This window comes from Parasteatoda tepidariorum, chromosome 10, assembly GCF_043381705.1.
Source record: "Parasteatoda tepidariorum isolate YZ-2023 chromosome 10, CAS_Ptep_4.0, whole genome shotgun sequence".
NCBI lineage: Eukaryota > Metazoa > Arthropoda > Arachnida > Araneae > Theridiidae > Parasteatoda > Parasteatoda tepidariorum.
Genome location: NC_092213.1, coordinates 31,937,674 through 31,946,991, shown reverse-complemented (window position 1 = coordinate 31,946,991; position 9,318 = coordinate 31,937,674).

The following is a 9,318-nucleotide window of genomic DNA, read 5'->3' as shown; positions in this document are numbered from 1 at the left end:
ATTATGCACAACTGGACTCTTTAATCATGTTGCTCTCAATACTAATTTACTAAAAAATCATATATATATATATATATATATATATATATATACAATAAATAAATACACGGGCTGAACAAAATAATGGAAAAACCTCTATACTAACATACTAACACATTTTTTCGATTATTCTCAAAAAATACTTAGAGAATCATTTTATAAACTTAAAAAATAGTTCAGGTTATACGCTTATATATTATCAATAAAGTTTAAAGTTTCTGGAGTTTTGAGGGACCGACAATAAATTACAAATGGAAAATAGTGTTTTTGAGCACCCTTTGCCAAACAATGTAGCAATAAATTTTTAACTTATAACAATTTTCTTGGTTATTGTATGCAATAATTGCACAAATCGCAAAGCTAGCTTAAATTATTTATGGAGATATGAACATTTTTATAAAAGACTAATTTTTTTTGTCCCTTTTTTTTGCTATAAATTTAAAAATATTCAATAAAATTGAATAATCAATAACAGGAAATACTTTAACTATTTATTTTTCGCACAGTTTTCAGCAATTTGTTTTTTAAATTTTAATACAATAACTTTATAATTAGTTTCAAATTGCTCCAATTTTTTTTTTATTTTATTAAATATTTTTAAAGTTACAGTAAGAAAACGTAAGACAAAAAAACTATCATTATCTCCATAGATACAGATTTACGAAATTTTGTGCAATTATTGCATGTAATAACCAAAATAATTTTTACAAGTTACAAACTTATTGCAACAATTTTTGGCACAGGGGTTCAATAACGTTATTTTCCGTTTGCAATTTATTGTCAGTCCCTCAAACCTCTAAAAGCTTCAAACGTCATTGATATGTATGAGAAATCGCACAATCGGAAAATTTCTGAAGTTATAAAAGGATATTTCAAATATTTCTTGCAAAATATAAAAAAAAGGTGTAAGTATCGAATTTTTTTAAATATTTTGTCCCCCTCCCCTGTATAGATACATATATACTGTAAAGCTAATAAAACAACTACAGAAGGAGGTAATTTTTTATATTATAAGATGAATTTGGGGTGAATATATTCATTCAAGAATCTGTACTATTGCCTCGCAGAAGAATTTTTTTTAAAGGAATTCGCAAAACAAAGTTGCGAATCTAAGCCAGGTTTATCCTCTATGCGCTTTTGAAACTCTTCAATATTTTCTAGCGAACCTTGATGACTCAGGGGATGAGAAAGGTCTCCACGCTTGAAATTGATACAACCCTTAATGCACGTCAAACGCAAACAGTGAATTCTTTTTCAGTCTCTTACTTCGCTTTATCACCTGCTATTATACCTTTCCTTACTCTAGATAATTAAATATATTACAGCAGAGCCGTGTTGGCTCAGGGGATAGAGCGTTCACCTTAAAATGAGGTGAACCAGATTCGAATCCCAGCGATGGCTGGTCGATTCAAACTCCGCACCCGGCTAGCACCGACCACAATGCTGACGTAAAACATCCTCAGTGGTACTCGAAATCAGAGGTTAAAGTCCCCTTGCCGTCAGGTTTTCCTCTCTATGTAACATAAATGCTGGGTAGTTTCATCAAAAAATCCTCCACGAAGGCAAATTTCTCCTAGCGCTTGATCCAGGAGTTCCTTTGTCTTCTGGACTGGGTTAAAAATTACAAGGCCACGGAGTTGAACATTAGTAGTCGTAAATCCAAACAATTGTTATAAAATAATATAAAATGAAATATTTTCTACCGACTAAATTTGTATCCGTGTAAAGCAGAATAATATCAGCCATAATAGCTTCGATTTTTTTTTTCTTGTTTCAATTAAGCGTTTCCGATTCTTCGGAACTTTAACATTTTTGAAATATTAATTTAGAAATTTTTTACCCTGATCAAATATTTTTTTTTTAATTTTTGGTAACTATTGAAATTCGACTAATATTTCTCGCCAAAGAGTATGCTTAGCAACTGTGCGGAAAGTTTCTATGTATTGAATTAGACTGTTAAATTACTATTTTGTATTCATAATTTTAATCATACATATTGACTAAATTAGTTTAAAATTTATTATAAAAGTAAATATAATTTATTAAAAAGAAAATACTACCTATTCATCGTTTGATAACTCTAAGACAGTTATCAAATATGTTTATTAAAAAAATGTTGCATAATAAAAAAATATCATGCGATTACTTTATTATGTAAAGAAAAAAAAAAGCAGTTTTAGTTTTAAGAACCTGATTTGAAAACCAAGGTAAATCAATAAAGAGGGGACATATTAATAACAATGATCAATAAGAATCACTGGTAGATACCATTTTATAAATTATAAAAGAATAACTTTACCCATTTTCGGTCAATAAATATTCAATAAATAACACCGTGAGCTATATTTTTCACTTATTTTATCTTTCTACTATTGTGAAGAGTTCTGAAGACATCCATAAATTATTAGTAATTCAATTGGAATAAACACTTACTGATGAGAAATTTTTTAACTATTCAAGTTTTTTAATTTAAAACGAATATTGACAGAGGAATTTTTTTTAAATGTATAATTAGTCCATATCATGTGCTTTTATGATGGATAAAGTCAGTAAATAAAGAAAAAAAGAATGAAACAAATTTCATAGGAAACTAGACTTCAATTAAATGGTTAGTTCATTGATTGCATATACGCACCATTTTATTTCTTAAATAAAATATTATTTTTCATATACGAAATTTTTTCGCGTCTTAATAAATGTAATGCAAGTATATTTCAATACAAACGATATCACATTTTATGAAACTTCCATGTCTGGCCTAAAATGAGTTAATACCGTTAAAAGTTTCATTAGTTTTATGTTAAATACAGCTAAGTTGCTTTGATCTTTTTTTATTTATTTATGAATGACCATATCACGTGATTTTCCTGCAAAATGTGATTGTAGGAAACAGTAAGACGTCAATTTACTTTTTATAATATGTGTAAACAACACACTTTTCAGAATGCAATTTAACTCCTTTAGCACTTTTTTTTTATAATTTTCTTTTATTTAATAATCCTAACAAGGGAAAATTCTTTTTTGCAAATGATTACGATTCACGCATTCATTTACTTTTTTTTTAATCCAAATTCTTAAGCTTTCTCAGGCTATGACTTCAAAAAAGCAAAGGTTAACCTCATTCAATAATTAATCGTAGAAAAAAACTCAGGATATTAATCAAAGCAGGAATTATTCATCAAAATGCCGCAATTTATTAAAATTTGAAATATTAGCGCATAGTTGAAAAAAATATATTTACACAATTTAGAATTTAAAAGAAGAATTAGTATTATATAACACTCTATGAAAAAGATAAATTCAGATCTAAATCTTTAAGTCGCAGTTTTCTAAACTCTTTTTAAACATATAAAAACAGGGTAAGTTTTCTTTTCATAAATAAAGATACAGTTTCCATCAGCTACAAATTTTTTGTGGCCTTAAAAAGTGCAACATCTTTTTAAAAATATCCTAAGCTATACTTAGAAAATTGATTTAACAATACTTCCAGCATAAAAATTGGATGGAAAATATTGAAGTGTATTATGAAAGACTTACAAATAATGTTTATCCAGCTACATTTGCATTTCACGAAATCCCATTATGACATCCTTTCAAGTTTCAGATATCGCTAATCTTATACATTTTGTGCCGGAACTCTTCTTAAATACTAGAATGAAAGATGAAGAGTTTCGAAAAAAAAAGGTGACCTTTCAGGAAAGGATCATTTTATTTGTATAAACACGGGTTCAGGCATTATTTAATTTCAAAAGGTAAGATATTTAATATTCGATTTCTCAATAACTATTCGATCGATTTTGCTCAAATTTTGTATTTTGCCATATAAAGTTATATTCTTTATAATGATGCAAAAAACTGTATACCTTAATAAATAAAATAATTATAAATGATAGATATTAACTAAAAATTATTTTTTGGGTGGAATTACCTTTGAACAAACGAATTTCATGATTGATAGCAAAATCGTTTCAATTTGCTTATAAAATTTTTGTGGTATAGCAATATATGCAAAAAGTAATATTAACATTAAGGGTGTCCAAACTTTGGAGCACTCTTCTGACTAAACTATTGGGACCATATTTCCCAGATTGCGGCTACTTCCCATATCTTAGGGGTCAGATATCCGAATCAATAAAAAAAAGGAAAGTTTATTCAGAGAAAGTACGTTTATGCGTCTGATTTTGTAAGTTAAAATATTGTCTACACTAATTAATTAACAATATTTAAGGTCACCCAGTCGAAACTTTAAGGTTGAGTCCTAAAACGTGAAGATCCGATCATTAGATCAAAAGTTATTCAGAATAATCAGGTTTTTTTTTTTCTTTTTTGAGCTCTGTACCATGTCTAAACGAGATTTCTGGAAATAAAAATCTTATGCCAAAAAAAAAATAATAATAATAATTCATCGTAAACAACCTTTATAGACCTGAAAGAAATTTCATCAATTACCTCTCTACCGAGAATTACACGAATTAAACAACAATTTTAAAAAAATTAAATTCATTTTATTCATTGAATAGTATTCTATTAAACAAAGCTACAAAATTTGAAATTTTAAAGCTAATAAGTATTTTAAGAAATTCAATTCTAAGAAAAGTTTTAAAAATACTACTAAGATTAAAATTTAAAATTCAGTATTAATAAAACACATTTCAATGAATAAAATGTTATAGAAGTTATTCAAAAAAATATTAGTTAGTAGCGGAATAAATAAGGAGATTATGGACATATAAACTCCGTAACATGGAGGGAATAAAATCTCTTCTCTGTCTCAAAGGGACCCTATACCGCGAGAAAAACTTTTTATCACAAATTCTGTTTCGCCTCCATAGCTAATACAAAATTTCCCTTTGCACAAGGAGGGTATGGAGCGTTTGCCTCCCAGTGACACAGATTCTAATCCGAGCAATAACCGGTTGATAAAAACTCTACTCCCTGCTCGCACCAACCACAATGCTGATGTAAAATAATACTCCTTCAGAGGTTATACGGTTCATTGGATATAATCCCCTGGCCGTCGGGCTAACCGTGGGACGTTTTTCTCTCCATGTAACGGAAATGTGGATTAGTTACATAGAAAAATTCCTCCACGAAGGCTAGCTTGTTCCAATGCTTGATCCAGGAATTCCCTCGTCTTCTCGGTTTGGTTCAAAATAACAAGGCTATTTAATTGAACATTGATAATCGTAAACTCAAAATTGGGTTATCTGTTCTCAGAACTGGTAGTTATAAAATAAAATAAAAGTTTGTTAAAAGCAAAAATTATAAATTTAACCTAAAATCCAAGATGGCGGGCGTAGAGGCCTCTTAAATTGACAAACTTGCAGCAGGCAGCTATCGAAACGCAGCATCGTTTTTTATTAAATGATTCTACTAGTCTTTGTCTTTACTGTCTTAATCAGTTACTCTTATCTCCAGTGATTAAAATAGCAAGGTACCATTTTGACACATTGCCTTTTTAAATATGAATAACGGTACTCGAAAATTTCGCCAAGAAAATAAATTAGTTTCCTAACAATTACGAAAATGGAATTTTCTCCTTGTGAATTGTAACTTGTGATTATGTAAAAAATACTACCGAGCTAATTAACGGGAAGCTGTCTCGCGAAAGGCAGTAGTTTTTTTTTAATATTTTTTTAACCGTCGTTGAACAGCCGAAGCAATTTGGGGTTTACGACGGAGATATTTCTGTATCGTGATCTGTTGCGCCAACTACAATCGCCAAGGTGCCAAATAGATTTTAAACTTGNAAAAAAAAAAAAAAAAAAAAAAAAAAAAAAAAAAAAAAAAAAAAACATGTAGATGTTTGCTAAGGGGGAAATTACGAGTTGGTCCCTTTCTGTGATGTTTTTTTTTTTTAGTTTCTCGCGGACCACTCACTGCCCGGAAGTTACCAAGACTTGGCGATTATTCTGCCACAGATCAGGATACGGAAATCTACAGATCTTTACGACTACTAATGTTCAACTCCGTAGCCTTGTAATTTTGAAACCAACCCAGAAGACAAGGGAACTCCTGTATTGGGAGAAATTTGCCTTCGTGGAGAGAGGACTTTTTTGATTAAATTAACCAACATTTGCGTAACATGGAGAGGAAAACCACGAAATCTTTCCACGATTAGCCTGACGGGACTCTAATCCATGATCCATCTACTATTCAGGATATTTTACGTCAGCACTATGGACGGTGGAAGTCGGGTGCAGAGATCGTATCGACCAGCCATCACTAGAATTCGAACCAGGTTCACCTTATTGGTAGGCGAGCCATCACGGGCACAAAACATTAATCAATATCATTAATACCTGGTTTAAATCAAAAATATAGTACAAAAAGAAAGTAACCAAACTGTCTAACTTCAAGTGCTATATAATGCATATTTATTGTCAAAATTGATTTTGAAAATTTTACATATCTGTAGTTTTTCAGAAAAGCCCGTTAGGTTAATTTTAAAAAAAAAATGGCACCAAATTTTTTTTTTTTTTTTCAAATTAATTGGAGTATGAAATTGCAAATCAATTAATAATTAATTTTTTTATTTGATAATTAATTAGTACATTAATTAATTACCTAATTATTTGCAAATTAATTGGAGTATTGAGATAATTACAATAACTAATAGTCTGCATTGAAGTAATAAAATACCGATTTTTCTATATATTGAATTATTTTTTATCTCTCATAGGACCTTCTATGGGCCGAACCGAATGTTGTCCCCTAAAATCATTCCTCATAAGGCATACACCCCACTAGTTTATTTCAAAATTGGCGAGTCACACTTCCCTTGTAAGAAGAAAGTCTCAAATGAGCCCTAAGATTTTTTTTTTACTTAAAAATTTTAAGATTTTTTTCCTTTAGCTAGATTTTTTGGATTTTACAACAGTCTGCTAGAATATTCATGTAATTCTGATAATCATATACATTCATAGGTCATTGAATAATTCAGAGTAGTTAATTTAAAAATAAATTATTTACCACTCTTAAAGTGCACCTTTATAACCTTGTAAAACAATTTGTAATAAATAATTTTTAAAAAAAAGTAGACATATTTGAAATCAGGAAAAGTAACAAAATCTCTTTAAATGGGAAGAGGTAGTTTATTTTCTATCATTTTTTATTCATGCATTATTTTTTATTATTACTCACATGCTTAATTATTCATTTACAGTGTGATCGCAAAATTACTTAGCTTAAGTATGACACTCTGGAGAGCATACCACTCGAATGAACGGAATAAAGTTTCGTACATAGGTATTATGATCCATGCGCTCAAAAATGATGACAAGACTGTCGAAAATGAATACATAGCTCTCAAGGTTACAGTAATCAGGGGTGATTGTGAGCCCAAGTCGAAATTCCAAAAAATTTCCAGAATTTAAAAAAAAAAAAAACAGTTTAAATTGAAAAAAATTTAACAAGGTTTCTTTTTCCTTTTTCTCAATATTTTTTAGTTTACTTAAAATATATTTAAAATTTTACACATACCTATGATGACCTGGAGAAGTAATTAAAATTTACAAATATGTCTTTCTGTTTTGAGTTTATGATTATAACAACTATTTACTGATAAAAAGTTAATATTAATCATGAATATAAGCTTATAAAGTATNAATTCTCATAGCTCGAAACTCGCCAACTGATAATAACAGAGAAAAATATTTCAGCCAATTCGAATCGAAAGTGAGCACACGTGAAGTCTTTTTTCAACAATAGGAGCAAATTACAGGGGGTTCTTGAAGAAATGACAGGAGCGATGACGGTCTAGTAGAAAAGGGGGAAGAGAACCACCGGTACAACTGTTGATCCAGCGCCGCAATAAAAGAAGTTTTTTCTACCGGTACATATGCTGTACCAGCCGCAACCAAAGGGTTATAGGCCAATTAAAATGAACAAAAATTTTAAAAAATACTGAATAAAGTGTGTTTGTGTAATTTTCTCTGAATGAATACAAAATATTGAGTATACTAAAAAATAAAACGATAAATAAATTTTAACACTATCTAATATTAGAGGCCTAACAAGTCAGAAATATTATACACCACTATTTTTGAGCACTAAAAGTTAGATTGTTTTAACTTAAAAATTAAGATTTTTACTTTTAGCTAGATTTTTTAAATTTTACAACATTCTACTAGAATATTCATGTAATTCTGATAATCATATACATTCATAGGTTATGGTTATTAAATAAATTAGAGTAGACAATTTAAAATCAATTATTCACTACTCTTAAAGTACACTTTTATAACCTTGTAAAAAAATTTGCAATAAATAATTTTTTTAAAAAAATAGAAATATTTGAGATCAGGAAAAGTAACAAAATCTCTTTAAATGGGAAGAGGTAGTTTATTTTCTATACCTTTTTATTCATGTACTATTTTTTATTATTACTCACATACTTAATTATTCATTTACAGTGTGATCGCAAAATTACTTAGCTTAAGTATAACACTCTGAAGAGCATATCACTCGAATGAACGGAATAAAGTTTCGTACATAGGTATTATGATCTATGCACTCAAAAATAATGACAAGACTGTCGAAAATGAATACATAGCTCTCAAGGTTACAGTAATCAGGGGTGATTGTGAGCCCAAGTCAAAATTCTGGAAAATTTCCAGTATTAAAAATAAAATACAAAACAGTTTAAATTTAAAAAAATTTAAACAAGGTTTCTTTTCCTTTTTCTCAATATTTCCTAGTTTACTTAAAACATATTTAAAATTTTACACATACCCGGAGATGCCAACTTGCTGCGGACAGCAAATATATATTTTAAAGTGGTAGTTTAACAACTGTGATTCATGGTTTAATGTATTCAATTTAGTAGATTTTTATCCACCACTATTTCTAAATAATTCGTAGGCTTATATAATTCACCACTTTATGGTACTTAAGTCATATTATACCTATTAAACAGCGAGCACAAATAGTTAAATATTTGCAACATTTACTTAGTAGTTATTTACCGCTTTATTAATTATTTTGTCGTGTCCGGAGCAGTTGGCATCTCTGCATACCTATGGCATTTACACATACCTATGATGACCTGGAGAAGTAATTAAAATTTACAAATATGTCTCTCTGTTTTGAGTTTATGATTATAACAACTATTTACTGATAAAAAATGAATATTAATCATGAATATAAGCTTATAAAGTATCTCTCTGTCTCTCTCTCCCTTACAAACAAATAAAGTAAACTGTGTTTTTAAGTTCCACCTTTGAAAACTTGATTTTCAGAAACTTCTGTGATCAATGATTTTTTTAAACGTTTGGACCT